The sequence below is a fragment of the Anser brachyrhynchus genome, assembly GCF_964034855.1.
Source record: "Anser brachyrhynchus genome assembly, chromosome: 3".
NCBI classification, from domain to species: Eukaryota; Metazoa; Chordata; class Aves; order Anseriformes; family Anatidae; genus Anser; species Anser brachyrhynchus.
Genome location: NC_137696.1, coordinates 116,750,777 through 116,767,742, shown reverse-complemented (window position 1 = coordinate 116,767,742; position 16,966 = coordinate 116,750,777). Strand labels below are relative to the sequence as shown.

General features: G+C 38.7%; 1 long non-coding RNA gene across 1 annotated transcript in view; it reads right to left on the bottom strand.

Moving 5' to 3' along the window:
- Positions 1 to 2,020: 2,020 nt before the first annotated feature.
- The window catches only part of LOC308192196, a 56,134-nt gene continuing 41,188 nt past the window's right edge, over positions 2,021 to 16,966 (bottom strand). Inside the window, exons 2-3 of the long non-coding RNA XR_013948640.1 lie at positions 11,234 to 11,298; positions 2,021 to 9,254 (exon numbers count right to left, since the gene is read on the bottom strand). This is a non-coding gene — a long non-coding RNA (uncharacterized lncRNA). The remainder of the gene's footprint in view (positions 9,255 to 11,233; positions 11,299 to 16,966) is intronic.

Genomic DNA, 16,966 nt, shown 5'->3' with positions numbered 1-16,966 from the left:
CACATCCAAGAATTTTATTACATTGTAGACGTGCCCACATGAGAGCAAGTCACGCAGAGCCAGAAGAAGCTAACAATAATAGGTGTATTCTTAATTATCTTCACACTGATCTCATGCTGTGGTACATGTAGTACTTACGGGCAGGACAGGCTCTGGGTTTAATGACTAGAAAGGGTGAATGGCACAGTGTGTACAGCAACGAGTCCTCAGCTCTTCCCATCTGGTCTCTAATCCTCATTCCTGCACCCTTGATCATTAACTCTTAATTTATTGCAGTTTAAACAAACAAAAAAAAATATAATGAGTAACATACAAGCTTATGTTCCTGGTAGCTCTCATTCCCTATAAATTCCCACTACACCTAGGAAACTGTGGTTTGATTTTCTGTGTTGCTAATTGGTGAGCGCAGCCAAAGAAATTGCTAGCAGGTTTTCATCCCTTGAATTTATTTACCACCATGGCAGGGGAAGGGGGCCATTCCTCTGGGAAGGGGTGAGTAACTGGAAGGATTACATTATTTTGACCTTACATTTGAGCTGACATCTAGCACGGTACTAAATCAATGATTTGGCACAGGAGACGGGATTAGCACGGGTGGGTTACAGGCAGTGTGCAGGGCTGCAGCTGTCCCGTAGCTACCAGTGGATGTCAGTAGAGGCTCCACTTGCAAAAGAGCCAAATGGAAAGAGACAAAGGAAAGAAAACCCTCCAGGTTCTTTTAGTATAGGCAATGCACAATATACAAGAACTCCAAAATGGCTAAACTCTCCCAGCTAATGATTTAGGTGTACTAGCAAGCAGTAGTACATTACAGGAGAGAGCAAAGCTGGTCAGGCTGCCTGTAATTCTTTATGCTTTCACCTTTCAAAAGCAATATTTTTTCAGTTAATTTAAAAACAATGAACAAAGTCAGGAGGCCCACTGTTGGAATAGTAGTGATGCTGGACGACAGATTAAAAAGAAGCAAAACATATATTATCCTTTCCCTCTCCTCCAGCAGAGCAGCCACTGCTCCAGGGACACTTAAATGCAACAATAAAAAGCGAAGCTCTCTAATTATTGCTTTGCAGGGGTTGGGCTGCAACCTTTTAGTAAAGCAAAGAATCTGGACAAGCTAACAGAAAGTTTTTTAGCTAAACTCTTAACAATTTTATCCAGGACAAACAAACAAACAGCACACAAATGGAAAGGATTTCACAAACAGAAAGTATCTCCTTTGCTAAACTATGGCCCATCACCTCGTACAGCAAAAGTTGACCTCACCTCCCTCGGGAACATTCCTGGCAGTGGGCTCACTGCTATGAGTGACTGAGCTTCCCCATTCGGGGACAGATTCTGATGCCATCACTTACTCTGAAAAACACGGATCTTATGTGCAACGAGGTGCTACTGCACAAGGGAACAGGCATCTCAGAGAGCAGGCACTTCATCCAAGAAAAGTGGTGGAAATATCATCACTGTAAGGTTTTTCTTCAAAGTAAATGTGGATTTTTTTGGCTTTTCTATCCTGAAGTAATGCAAAATAAGTTCTTTTATTGGGTAGGAACCTAGAGTTATAAAATGTTGTTAGTGGATGAAAGCTTTCCAAGGCCCTAGCTGGTAGAAAGCACTGTCCTGTGACATAAGGACTGATAATTCCTCTTAGTTATTCTAGCTTGGGTGGATGCTGTTTGGTTTAACATTTTCTGCTTTTTTAGTCTGCCCAGATTGTAAATATGAATTATTATAGCTCATGTGGTCACTACTTCAGTTTATTTATTTATTTTTCGTCAGAAAAATGCCAGTCCTAGAAACCGACATGTTTCATGATAGCATACAAGATTAACAAACTTTTGTTGGGAAAAGTTTCTTAGGTCCAGGATGGAATTTTTGGTCAAAACCACAAAGAGAGACAGAGAAAGACCTACCTCATAATAACAAATACCACGGTGATCATCTTTCCTCATTAATCATTTCTTCTAATCAGGCTTCTAATTATTTTTCAGCCTAGTTTCCTACACAAATGAAAGTTACATAATTGTAGGATTGTTTACCTCGCAGACCTCCCTTAAAAACATTTGAGCCCATCAGCCAAATTCAGTATTTACACAGGTTTCTCTGTGCTGTTGGGGTGTCTTGGAGAAATTGGGGTCTGAGCAGAGGAGAAGGATCCAGCCAGTCTGCCCACTGTGGGAAAGTCTTCAGCATGAGAACAGACGTGATGTTTCCTTGCTAGTCTGGGAAAGAGTCAGGCAGATGTGAGGCATGGAGTGAGAGATGCTCCAAAGATACTGAGGGGGAGGTAATCACAGACAGAAATGAAGGAAGAAAGATAATTGCAGTGGATGGCTGATGAGAAGAGGCACATGACTCGTCCATAGGAAACTTGAATGCCCTACTAGTTTTCACCAGAGCAACTTACATTATTTTTCTCCCTTCTGCCAGTATTTTATTGGCAATGCTGTTTTCAGACCTGAGTAGCATGGGGGAGAAGACACAGAACTACACAAAGAAGATCCACTGCTTTTTTTTTTTTCTGTGTCCCAAACTAATTTTCTGTATCATTTAGCACTGCTCATTGAGAGCAATCCCTCTCTGTTTCAAAAATTTTCTAATTTTATTTTCCCTATGACTTTTAGCTTGATTTTTTTTTAATTATCTTTGGTATTCAGGGCAATATCTCAGGTACCCTGGAAACATTACCTTCTGCTTTTCTAATTCTTTCGATTTCTTCTAATAAGAGAGGAATCTCACATCTGAGCTGTGTTTCTCTTTGGTTATTTCTTCCCTCACTTTCTGTAGATGAAGGTGTACATGCACTGCAGACTGTGAAGCATGAAGAGACATCAGCCAGAGGTATGGCAGCATTTTAGACAAGAGAAATAGGAACCTGAGGGACCAGCCATGTCTCACTGGAGAAAGAAAGCAACAAGCCTTTTATTTAACATGAATGAGGAAGCTTCTGTGGAAAAACACTGGAGAAAATTATTTAAATGAGCAGGTGTATTGCTGTAACTCAAACTGTTTTGATACCAGTTTAGCCACAGAACAGAGTGTTCAGCCTGGATTCACCCTCCAAGGATTTACATGTTAGGAGCAGATTTTGCACGCTAGGCTGAGCTTCAGTCAGCTACAAGATACACTCTCATCAGGGCCTGAGCTAGCTTATTTAAAAGTGTGATTGACATATGTTGGCATCTTCAGAGGAAGCCAGATAAATATGAAATAGGCCTAGAGCCTACTCCCTGGTTCATCTGAAAATATTTTATCATTGGAACAGGATTTTTCTTGTAGCCCTCAGTGCTAGAGTGGGTGCATTGTCTCTCTTAAGTAAACTACGTTATCAAAGGGATGTGCAAACCCAAAATAACAAGAAGAGAAAACCGGCATTCTTCATAATGAGTTATTTTATAGGGTGTTGCCCATCTTTAGCTTCGGTGTTCTGGTAATTTGACACATGGAATAATACCAGTTAGTAACTTTGGCTTTGAATATTGTTATTTTATGTCTTATGAAAAGTTAATTGCATCTTAGACACAGTCAAAAAGGAAAAAAAAAAAAACCTGTGATATGGGACAGAGTTCTTTATATTGCTGCTTTCTATTCATTCAGCCCAGTCCATGCTAGACCAAGCAGAACTGCAAATGAGACAAAAAAAAAGTGGACACAGCAGGTGTAACAGAGAGCTCAGAACACAAAAGGGTGCTATCATTTTATAACATGAGCTAGCCTTCCATAGCGACCTGAAAAGAATGTGGCCTTTGAAATAGCTTCACTAGAATTAGTAGCCTTTCAGGAAATATTACTATTGTTCTGAATTCCACTCGAAAATTTAATTTGCCCCCTGTTATTTTCAGGCAAATTCCAGCAGAGCTTTATTCTATGAAATCTGCGTAGGTGCATACGGAACATCGCCTTGACTCAGGAAATTCATATGCCTTTGTGCGCAAGAATGATCTACTTAGCTTGTGTTTATTTATCTGCCCATGGAGAGAGCTTTTGCAGATATAATTCACTTTTAGGTGTGTGTGTGTTACATATTGAAATCATATGCATGCTACAACTACGTTGTATTATACTATAAAATGCCTAATTAACTAGGAAGTATTTAAATGTTAGCTAGCAAGTATTGAAATGTGAAACTTCAAAGTCTGAGCTTAAGAGCATGCACAATACCAGTCCGTCAGTATAGAAAAAACCATGACATGGTGCAGATTTCATACAGACAATATTCCAGAAAAGCAATTGCCTCCTGACTAGAAGTCAGATTTCAGTTCTGACCGCCCTTCTTTGAGGAGCGTAAATCAGGTAGCTCTGAGCGGAATTCACTGGTGGCTATCTCGGACAAAGGCAGCCAGATGTGATTAAGGATGTCTCCGTCATCCTTCCTGCACTGTGCTGGGAAGGAGGGAAGTCTGGCCGGGTCCGTGGCTTTGGCAATCAGGAGGTGTGCGGGGACCTGCTCAAGGTTGTTTTACGCCGGGTTATCCAGAGACCTTTGGCAGCATGAGATGTCTGGTGTGTCACCGCTCATTCAAGCATGTCCCCATGGGCTGGAATCACACCTCAAAACCACACTGAAGACAGTCAGGACTTCAAAGCCAGACGGTGTGACTGATGGAAATGAGACATTTAAATGCACACGCACTGCTAAAGGGCAGCGGCTTCAGTTGCAGATAGCACGTCCTTTTAGTTTACTCAGATCTCCATGTTTAATAGGGAAAAAAAAAAAAAACTAGATTTGTCACCCACTAACAAATATCTGTTTAAACTATTTTATGAAGCTAACCTTTTTTTTAATAATATGAAAAGTACTAGTTGTGGGATTGAATTTCAGAAATAAGTAGCCATTTTTCTGCACTGAAGGATGCCAACGTTTAGTTAAATATGTCAATAGAAATGACAGTCTAGCTATATGGATCATCTGTATAATTCTGAAATTTACTGCTTTACTTTATAAACATAAAACTGATTTTGCGTTGGATTCTGATGAGATCAGCGAAACAGTCAAATCTCTCACTCTAGCTAAACATGAAGGTAAAAAGATCTTTCATTTATTGTTGTGAAAGAATAGATATTGTGTTTTTCTTTAGAGAAATATTCAGCAAATATAACTGCTCAAAATTATTGTGCAATACGATTACTGAATTTTTATTTTTGTCACGTTAACTTAAATTTTTGCTATCTGAAGTGAAAGTCTTTTCTTCCCAGCTGTACTTTTCCAGTTATGATTGGCTACCAGCAGTCATGCTGTGTTTTGTCATATTGTTGTGTCTGACAAAAGGTAGCAAAATACGACAGAATACAAGACATGCCACAAATTCAGGAGCTGAAATACACATTTCTGGAAAAAAAAATATATATATATATATTATATATATAAGTATTTTGTATATAAGTATATAAATATTGTGTATGTAAGTATATATATATATGTGTTACCAGTTTGCTGCAAAATCTTACCAAGCAGCAAATATGTGACCAACTAGTTAATGGCTAATTTGGAAAGGAACGTGTACCACTTCCTTCCCTCTCCACACAATTAGTGGTTGAGAGAGGTCTATCAGCAGGGGAAGAAAAATGTGAAACTAAGGGCAAGAAAGTCCACAAGAGCTGCATACATGGCCTTCACTTTGTTTTGGGATTTGGTTTTCTTTATTTTCTTTTTTTTTTCCTCTGCGTAGATAAATTAATAGATCATGACATTTTTCCTTTTTTGTGGAAAATGTGGGTCCAAAGAGATTGGACATTTTATGACTTCTAATCAATTCCAACTAATTGTTCATTAACCAGAAAAAAAAAAAAAATAAGGAACAAAGTACTGGAAAATACCCTAGAAGTTGAAAGATTTCTGGATTTCTGGTTTCCCATTTGTTATGATTTTTAGCTTTGAAATATATTTCCAATGCATTATTTCTTCAAATGTCAGAAAGTAAAATGTCTTAGAAATCCAAATAATTCATTTCAAGTGCAACAGAATTTGACTCAGAATATTCTCTATTTTTTCTGTCTGAATAAAAAGCAAAATAATTTAAACTGCTTTGACTCAGAATTATTTCTGTGTTTTCTGAACTGCCAAGCTAAAACAAAGTCCATTATTTTCACTGTAATGTATTAACACATACATAACTCTATCTAGCTTTTCTGTTGGATACCTGTCAGGAAAAGCAGGTGGAAATTCAAATTGAGTCTGTAAAGGGACAAAAAAGGTAAAGATTAACCAATAATCTGTGATAGATATATACATAAATTTTGGGGAGCATAGCTTGGAAAATAGCTTTTTCTCAAAAGAGCTTATTAGAATTTCTGATAGAAATGATATAAAAAAGCAGAGCACTTATGGGCTTTCTCTGACTTGATTGGAATTAAAACACAATAACGATATGACAAAAAGCACCATATATATATACATACCTGTAATTTGATTATACTCAAGTGTTACCTTTGCTGTAAAGTTTTGCTGTAGCACAAGCAAAGGACAAATTTCCAGCCACCTGGAGAGACACACTCACCCCTTCTCCCTTTCTCTTGTAGTGAAGTCACTGCTCACTCATCACTACAATAATAATGCTATAACCACAATAAAGCTTGTAATAATCAAGGTAGATAAAAAAAAAAAAAGTAATTCTTAATAACTTAATTTGTCTTTTCATTTACTTCACTGGATAGAGAAGATATTTACAGTTTAGCAAGGATTAAATTTCCTACCTAAAGTTGCTTGGTGAAGCTTGGCAAAACTATGAAGAACTAGTGGGTCTACCCCTTTCCAGTCTCTGACATTTGTGCATATCTGATCAATTTTCTTTCTGAGGTATGTGGCAGAATACATGTAGTGTGCACATATACACCCTAGTTATAGCAATTTTGATAGCACAAGGTCCATGCACCAGATAAGTTTATAGATCCACTTGCCACTGACTCTGGGATCCATGCTAACCTTTGGATATGACTTCCTTATGCAGTAGGATGTGAGACAAATCTTCTAGACTTTGTTAGATCCAGAACCAGCAGCAGTTCAGCAGTTTTGGGACAGAGCATGGTACAAGATGATGAGCCCAGCTTCTCAGTGGCAGAGACACGCATGGCTCTAATGTGACTCTCCTGCTTTTAGATCTGACCTCCTACCTTCTCAAGGGGCTAGACTGGAGGATGTGCTTGTATCAGATGATGCAGGTCCTTCCTTAGGTGTCTCTGGACATTGCTGCAATGCCTTCATACACGTCCTGTGTGAGACACACCTCCAGTCCTTATGCCTGAGCTTCTTCTTCCTGTAAGCTTTGCTCCTGATCTTGTCTTTGCTGATACACAACTAAGTCCCAGCCCTCAGAAATGTCCCTTGGCAGTGACTAATGTACTACCATGGGCATAGCCATGGAATTCAAATTGCCACATCTTTGTAGCACTTAGCTGATCTAACACATGTAATCCATCAGACAAATGCGAAGTCAATTTGTACATCTGCAGTGGCCATTTGCTCAGGATATCTGAGCACAGGGCAGCTTCACTGGAGCTATTGCAGCTTCTCCAACAAGCCTGCCGATTGCCTGGAATTCCTAGAGTAACAGCCAAAAAAGCAGCAGGATGGTAGATGATGTATAACGATCTGCTGCCAAATATGGTGGAGTTGGCACCTGTGACTTCGGCTCAGTACTTCAGTTCCCACTGTGAAGATCAGTGATTATTGCTTTAATAAGCAGTTCTTAAGTGAGGTACCTGATATCTGTTGTTGCAAGAGCTGGAGTGTCAATGGAACAAAAGATGGGGAAGTTATAAAAAAATTAATCCTTGGGGCTCACCATTCAATTTACCTTGGATTTTATTATTCTTGGAAAAAAAAAATCTTTCAGTTATTTCACCAAAAAACAGTACACACAAAGAGATTTCTCAGTGGGTTGCATATTGGGTGAAATTTAGCAAGTTGCCAAGAATGCCCAGATTTCTGAGTCTCATTTTACAAGAATCAAAACATCAGAATGTCTCCAAAGCTTGATTCTAACCTGTTCACAACAGCACAATACTGTTCTCCAAAGAAAGAGACCACCATGGCAGTGGCTCATGACTCACTGATGCCACCAGGACACCAAAAAGATTCTTATTCAAAATCTCCATTAACGCCCCAGTCTCTTTTAACTACAGAAGAGGGCACCATTTATACTAACATGTTAAAGGTAGGTCAGTTCTGTGCAAGGTTCCTCAAAGTTTATTAATGTGATGTTCAGCAACGGGACAGTAGTTTCACATTTAGAACATTAACTGAGACTCAGCTGTAAACAGTCTACATGTAATTCAAGACTCTGTCTTTGAATCTGTGTCCCATGTTTTCAAATGTGTGTAGATTAGTGAACTATTTTATATATGACTCACAGTCTAGTAATTGGTCACATATTTTTCAGTTAATACATATGTATCACTAGAACACCAAGTTTGGAGAAATGGGTAAAAGTCTTTTTTTATTAAAAAAAAAAAAAAAAAAAAAAAAGCAGTCCTTACAAACAGAGGTTGGATCTTTCTGAAACAAATGTCTCTTTCTGAAACAAAGATCATATTCTGTAGTAAAGTAAAATTTCAAAACAATATGACTTGTGGCATATGTAACTATTATTCCCTAGTCCTGTGCAAGTCTCTAGAGAATGTTGCCATTACTAAATGGTGAACAGCAGCTTACAAAGGTAGGTTTGTCTCAGGCTTACCAGCAGATGGAGTTGGAAACAGGGTCTTGACATGCATGATCATTAACTTGCATAAGGTTCTTTTCTGGAATAGCAGCACATAGCTGGTGTACTACTGACATCTCAATTTATAACGGAACATGCAAGGTATAAGTGGAGAGAGATTTTTTATTCAAACGCAAGTGAGAACACCCTTATAAGTGTGGCATCTGTGCTGAAATAGCTAACACAATGTGGAAAAGGTAAGAAAAAGGACAAATATGGCTTTTTCCGTTCACAAGCAACTGACTGGCTCATGAAAGTGATGTATAAGGCTTTAAACTACTTCCAGAGAAAGTAAGCTTCTAACAAAAAAAGCACCCTGCCAAGGAATACATTGTCACAGATCCTCTTTACATGCAGCTAATTATTATAGTGAAATTCTCTCTGACTTATCTACATTAATAAACTCAATGACAAACATGTTATTTGGAATGTTTGGGACTGAAAACTCTAAGAAGTCATTTAATGAAATCAAGAAATTAAGAAGATTTGGGGAAAAAAACTTACATTTCCCCTTCCACCTTAGTTCATGATGCTTCAGCTGTAGGCCTAGATGCTTCTCACCTAAAAAAATAATGAAACAAAGAGGCTAATTGCTTCCACTTTCATGAAACATGTGAAACAAGACTCACCCTCTGACTATTGCATTTTGGTATGAGGACATTCCATGAGTCTTTACATTGGAAGAAGCTGTTCTGATTGCACACCACAAACCTCTCGTTAAAATTCTTGGAGCAGAAACTGATTATCTGGCTGATACATTGCAGAAGTGGACATTGCGGCAAACTTCATATCATTATGATATCATGGCTAAGATATCTGAAAAACAACCTAAAGCTGTACTTTTCCTGTTGACTATTAGAGGTGGAAAGCTTGCCTCAAAGAATCCTTTCCACATACTCCTCTCGCCTCCCTTCCCTTCTGGGGAAGTGGGACCGTGTACCTTCACAGCAAAAGTGGAAAAAGTCCTGCTGCCCTGCAGCTCGTGTAGGCTTTAAAACCTGGGCAAAGTAGGTGAGAAGTGTTGCCATCTGGACTGGCAGTTTTTTACACTCACTCTGTACAGGTGCAAATGGTTACAAGGTGCTGGGCAGCCAAGGAGCAAGATCATCTGGTTCACAAAGACTGAAGAATTAGTGTACAAATCAGTCAAGCCATCCTGCTCACCAGCAGCCCCCAGATGTACTCAGCCGGTCACTGCGGTACTGGCTCCCTCCAGGTGTTCTGGTAAATAGGTAGGAGCAGGGCCAGGGACAACCTAGCCACCAGTGCCCCACCTGAGTACCAATTTTGTTGTCAGGGTGACTGGAACTGCTGCTAGGAAGATGAGAAAGGCTTTCTTTTGAACACTGAGAGGCTTAACTGCACCTGAATGGAAACCTGTGTGGCCACCTAAACCTTTTCTTTACTGTCCTCTTCCCAGATGCTTTAGCTGGCCACCGGGGTTGCATCTAAGAGCATGCCATCACTAGGCAGAACAATGCACTCTGATTAAGTGGAATGTAGCAAAACCCAGTGGAAAGACACGTCACTTTGTCATTTACTGGGAAGTAATCCAGCTGTCTTCAAGACTATGGTGGAGGTAAGCCTTTAACAAGTCTCTGAAACCATTTGAAAACTGCATGCTTCTTTGTTTTCACATCCATTCTACCTCTGCTGTGGAATTTCTCCCTTAAAGATAAAACCTGGAGTAAACAGTTTGTGATCAAAAACCACCAGTGCACATCCATGCCTGCAACACTTGCCCTGAACACTGGAGTCCCTTTAACCCTGGAAATGCCCAGTGGTGTTCCTTTCCTGTTTTCCAAGCATTCAGCTTCCCAACCTGCTGTGAAGGGTAAGCATATACCTGCTTCTCTCACATCTCTGCTCATCCCAGGTAGGCTTTCCTGCAGTGTTTAATTTAAGAGGAACCATATGGCTGCATCTATACTTGTACCTTCAGCAGCATCAGCATGCTGGCATGCAGGATGACACTCGATTGCCTACTCTGTGAATTTATTAGAGTACTCCTGGAATACTCCTAGCCCCAGCCAACTAGCCCTCTCCCAGATTTCTGGGCACAGTCAGGAAGTTAGCAAAAGCCAAGAAACATTCCCAACAGACTGTTTGCATTTGACCATCCCGTTTAATATGAGGACACGGTCAGACTGTGCCAGCTGGCCTACAGGCTACTGAGCCAGCCCTGGCACTGTTACATTCACAGGCTGAGATGTACACTTAGAGCTCACCTGCAAGACAGGAACCCAGTCCAAATGCTGCAGATCAAAACCTCTCTTGAAAGAGACAAAAAGAGGAAGAACTCCTTTGGTTTTACTCAACTGCTCAAAGGTAAAAGCTCTAAATCAAGGTATCTCTGGGCAACTTCCTTATTTACTAGGCTTTAGACTAACTTGGAGCAGTCACTTTTTCACACTATATTAAAATATGTTTCCTGTATGAAGAAAACACTCTGAATGTATTTTGGTACCAGCACTTTGTTGGATGCCCACATGTTGCCCTGAAGAAAAGGGACATTAAGCTCCTTGGAAGACTGTACTCACCTGTACATGGCTGTAGGGAATCACACTCACTCGTGGTCCCTTGTAGTACAAGAAAGTGTGAGGACCTGTATGCAAAACGGCATAAATTCAGTTGTACCCACTGCAGAATTGCCTGGCACCTGATTTATTTTTTTTTAAGTGACTTCTCAGGGGATCAGGGGAGAAGACTGGATTTGGTTGTGCTTGCATTTCCTACGCTGAAAAGTCCTGACCTACCGCATGAAAGAGGGCACCACACACACATCCTATTTCAAAAGCAAAAAGAGAGATTTGAAAGATTTGCCAAGATTTAAAAAAAAAAAAAAAAAAAAAAAGAGCTATTTCAACAAAGAGAACTAAACTACAGATCCTGAAAGAAGGGATTCTCATTACTAATTTCAGAAACACACACGTGTTCATTGCTGACAAGCAATGGCAGCTCAGACTGGTGCATACTGGGATCCTAGCATCTGTACACAGGGTCTTCACAAGCCTAGATAGTCTCTCCAAGAAGCCAGACGCCTTCAAGAGTGTTAAGTGTAGCAGGACGTGGATGTTCTTTTGTGGATTTTAGGCCAAAACTTCACTGATATCTAGCCTTTTCTGCAAATTCTTCCTATAAGCTCCTTTGGATGCTTTGCAGCTCCACATATTCCTATCATACACACTTGAAAAAATGACAACCCAATTTCTTATTCATGTGAGTATAAGTCCAGTGCAACGCCAGTGAAGCAAAAACATACCTAAAAAAAATGGGGAAAAATCAAGCTCTGCATTTGTGGGTTACAGTTCTCATATGTGACAAATGATTCTGGGGGCCCTATTTTGGAAGTACCTAACTTGAAACAGCTTTTCAAACTGAAGCACTTAATACTGTCTAAAGATCAGTTTTCTGTAGGGCACCCAAAAGTGAAGTTCCCAGTATTGCAAGTCACTCTTAAAAATCTTGGCCATTTTTTCAAAGGATGTGTCAGTGTCTCCAACAGATGCAAAAGCAATGAACACTCAAATAGTTTGGTGTTTACAGGTTCATCAATCAAAAAGAAACACTTTGATCACCTGACGTGATTCAAACAACATACTTGATATCTGATACCAGACCTGGATCATACAGATCTAATAAACTTTTGGCTGCTGCAAATTTCTTTTAAAAAATATAAAAGAGGATCAGTTATAGAGAAGTTGATTAATATGCACTCTACTCAAACAGTCTTGAACATCTGTGTATTAAATTCATTTATTAAATTATACCAATCTGTATTTTAATGAGTAAAAGATACTTATTCTGCCATCCATCAAAATAAACTCAGGAAATACTTAACATTATAATCATTTTTCTTGTTTGAACATGAGTTATGAAATATGAATCCCACACTAAGAATGCTGTACTTGCCATTATGATCAAATATGTTTTTACAGGTGCACCAAATATTCTGTTTTCATTTCATTCTCAAACTGTTGAAAATATAAACCATGTTTTATATTTCTTAGGTAGGTAATATTGCCTTTTTCCCCCCACATGGCACCCATTATTAGTGAGTTATTACCATGCCTTTTTTCAGACACACACTACATATCCTAAAGTTGCTTAGTAATGAAAATACAGATTTATGTAACATCTAGTATCAAATAACATTTAGGGCACACTTTGGTATTGAAAGGTTTGGGGCACTAATAACTTTCAAGTGCATGTTAATATTACCAGATAAGGTGTATACAATCTGTCAGGTCAAGTTCAGTCTTTTACCACTTTGCTTTTTTTTTTTTTCTTTTGGCCGAGGAAAGTTAACTTTTAGGTATAACAGGATTTAATACATGCAGGCATTGAATTTTTTTGTTTCTTATTGTTCTGATGACTGTGATTTTTATTTCCATTTTATTGATCAACTTTTATTAAAGGAGAGGAGAGGAGAGGAGAGGAGAGGAGAGGAGAGGAGAGGAGAGGAGAGGAGAGGAGAGGAGAGGAGAGGAGAGGAGAGGAGAGGAGAGGAGAGGAGAGGAGAGGAGAGGAGAGGAGAGGAGAGGAGAGGAGAGGAGAGGAGAGGAGAGGAGAGGAGAGGAGAGGAGAGGAGAGGAGAGGAGAGGAGAGGAGAGGAGAGGAGAGGAGAGGAGAGGAGAGGAGAGGAGAGGAGAGGAGAGGAGAGGAGAGGAGAGGAGAGGAGAGGAGAGGAGAGGAGAGGAGAGGAGAGGAGAGGAGAGGAGAGGAGAGGAGAGGAGAGGAGAGGAGAAAAACCTGGCACATGAACAGCAAACCCAGCTGGGATGGCAGGTGAGCTAAACTGTAGACTTCTTCACAGTATCAGTTTGACATCATATCAAACACTAAGTACAGTCATTAAAAAATTCCTTCCTTCTATTAGTACAGAGTGAATAGCTGCTTAAAGACAAAGCTTAGTGCTGGAAACCATATTCTCAAAGAAAAACAGCATCTGGGAAAGTGCAGTGAAGAAAAGGAAGACATGACTGTGAGGCACAGAGATTCTCAGGTGGTATTCAATCTCCTTGCCTCTGGGGACTTCAGTGGAGCTACAAGTCCAATACAGAGGTTTGGCACCGGACTGTAACAAACAGTAAAACTACCATATTAGCAAGTGAGACTACAAAAATACTTTCAATAAAGAAATGGGAATTTCTCCACCAATTTCAAGGGGAGTAGATTCAAATCATAAAAAAGCATATGAGCCATAGAGCCAGCATACTGTAAAAAAGCAGTCTAAACAGCAAATTTAACCACATATTAATACCCTCCTTTTTTCTTTTTTCTTTTTTTTTTCTTTTTAATTTTATCTTATTTGTAAAGCAAATCAAGAGGGTAGGATAGGAAATCATTTGGCATTTTACTGGCAAGGGGGAAAACCCCTTCAACAAAGCCATCACTTCATACAGGTGCAACTTCAATGTAAGTTACCAACACACCAAAATTACAGCTGAGGCAATGTCAACCCTTTTCATGGGGACATGGAAAACAGCTGATATAAGGAAAAAAGAAAACTTCAAACTTAAAGATGGTAAGCAGAGAACTAATTTTCTTACAAGAGTCCTCATTAATGTCACAGCATTTACGATTTTTGCTCACTGTTTTTCTAATTAGTCTGTAAAATACATAGCATTCTAGCTCATTTCCTGTTTGAAAAACAAACAAACAAACAAAATGAAAACACCCACCCACCACTTTTGTCCCATACCAACAATTTCTGTACACCTAGAAAGTGAAGAGAGAATGAACTCCCAAAATATGCAGGACAAAGGGCTTGACCAATAACTAGTACATCACATTCCTAACTACTGTTAGCCCTGAACTTAGCATTCTTAGAAAGATGTTCAGTCTTGACTGAAATACTTACAATGATAATAAGAAGCTATTACATCCTAATCTGTGTTATTCCAAATATCTCTTATGTGCACTGCATAACTTTCCACCTTATTTTTAAGCACAATTTTCTATCATTGTATTCTGAATTCTAAGCTCCACTGAGAACACTTATGTACAGTCTTCAAAGATCAGAAGAAAAAAATGACATCTGGCAGAAGAATATAGCCAGCACCTGATCTACCAGAAGTAGATGGAAATCCAGGAAGTTCCTATCTATTGCACATCTCCTTTAAAAAAAAAAAAAAAAAAAAAAAAAGAAAAAAGTAGAAAATCCTTCCAGTTGGCAAAACCTACATCCTTTATTGACTTTCCAGTACAATAAAGAATAAAATATGTGCACATGTACCTGTGTAAAAATAAACAAACAAACAAACAAAACTCCAAGGAGTAGTTTATTTAACCAGAGATGAAGAAATCGCATTTTTCCTGGCAGTCATGTAATTCTTGACTTTATTATTTGAAAAGAACTTTTCTGACTTGGTTTCTTCCAATAGGTTGGAAATATTTGAAATGTTACATTTATTGTTTAATTGGTATGATCACAGACTTATTATTAAATGCAAATAAATTATTCACAGAATCTTCTCTCCATTGGACTATTTCTAATCAATACATCAAAAAGAAAAATTTCAACAGGAGTTAGTGGAATGATTCCTGCACCCAGTGGTTCCAAAAGATTTTAGGAGGAATCCCTACCAACATAGAAAGACACCTTTATCAAACGTGATCAGGGCTTTAACAGTCAAGATTCTTACAAACAACTAAATCACAGAAACTGAAAAAATTAAATTTGTATTAAATAGCAACCCAAAAACTTAGCAAAGGCAGACTAGACTGCGCTTACTAGAAATAATACTTAGCAAAATGCTGAACAAGGTTGTGTCAGAAATACTGAGGACTCTTTAAGTTAATTACAAGTCATTGAATTCTTTTGTTGAATGTCCTTCACTGAAGGTCTCAGTGTTCAACTTCAGGACTGATAACCTTTTTGAGGTCTGCAACACGTACGTGAACTTAGCAGCTATCTTAACAGAGAGCAGAAACTTCACACTCACCCAGCAATTTGTGAAAGCTGGAATAGTTTGGTAATTTCTCCTCAGTCTCCACCCTGATTCATAAACCAGCTGGCATAAACCAACATAACATTTTAGGCTAAACTGGTAAAAGAGCGAGTAAGTCACTCCTGCACTATTTCTTACCTGGCCCTTGTCTGGAAACTAAATTCTCTGCACTATACTGACGAGATTGCTCAACCTTTTGCCATCATAATGAACTCAAGTAGAGAAAAGTTGCAATTCTGAGTGTGGGTGGCTATGCTGTTCACATGAAAAATTGGCAGAAAGCGTTTTCTTTCTTTTACTCAGTAGGACACCAGACGGCCGCAGAAGATTTTTCATGGGAAGGATTTGTTAATTTAATTAATTTTTGAGACATTAAATTACAAAAAGGAAATAGCACCATGTTTATCAGTGTTCCACAGAAGTAGTAACTGCAACATTTAGAAACAGAGGAATACCGTCATGTTTAACTCCCAGTCCAAAACAGTCAGACATATTGTCCCCACACAAGAATGCAACTAAGTCTTCAGAATCAAAAATGTGATTTTCTGTTTGTAAGTCTTTTCCTCTGCCCTTTACAGGCTATCATCAGTATCTGAGACATTCTCCGTCTTGGTGTCTAGTGGTCATGAAGTCTATATAAGTTTTGAGTAGAGATAAAATGCAAGCTAAAAATCTTAAGTGAACCGTCTACCACCAAACTATTACATGTATTGGGTTTTGCATTGTTTCTGTTTTTCGTATTTTAAGATTAATGTTCCTTGTTATTTCTTTGTGAATGAGAATTTAACTTACTTATGTCCCAACATATACTTCACCAGATTTCCATTACTCACAAACCTGTTTTCAACAGCAATCCCAGGCTTTTGGTGAGAAATATATTACTGAGACTTTCTGAGAATTAAATTACTTGACAATTTTAAGACCTCCTGAATGCAAGTAATTAACAGAAGGGTACTGTGGAAAATAAAAAATCAAGATAAAATATAAGTTAGTGTTATTTAACATAAAAAAAAAAAGCTTCTAGGACAAATAAACCAGACCACAGACACTCATTTCACTATGAGGAAGATACCTAGCAAGTAGTAATGCTGCAAAGACTTCGGTATGAGAGGCAAATGCAAATTTAATACAAGTTTACAAGGTTATATGACCATAACAAGAGCAAGTATAACTCTGACCAACAAATACATGTATATGGAAAAAGGAATGTTCTTTTTCCTTTTATCTCCTTGAGTTTTCCATGCTCCCACCCATCTTGATCACTGGAAGCTATTGACAAATTGGAAGGAATTCATAGGAAAGTATGTAAAGTCTCCAAGG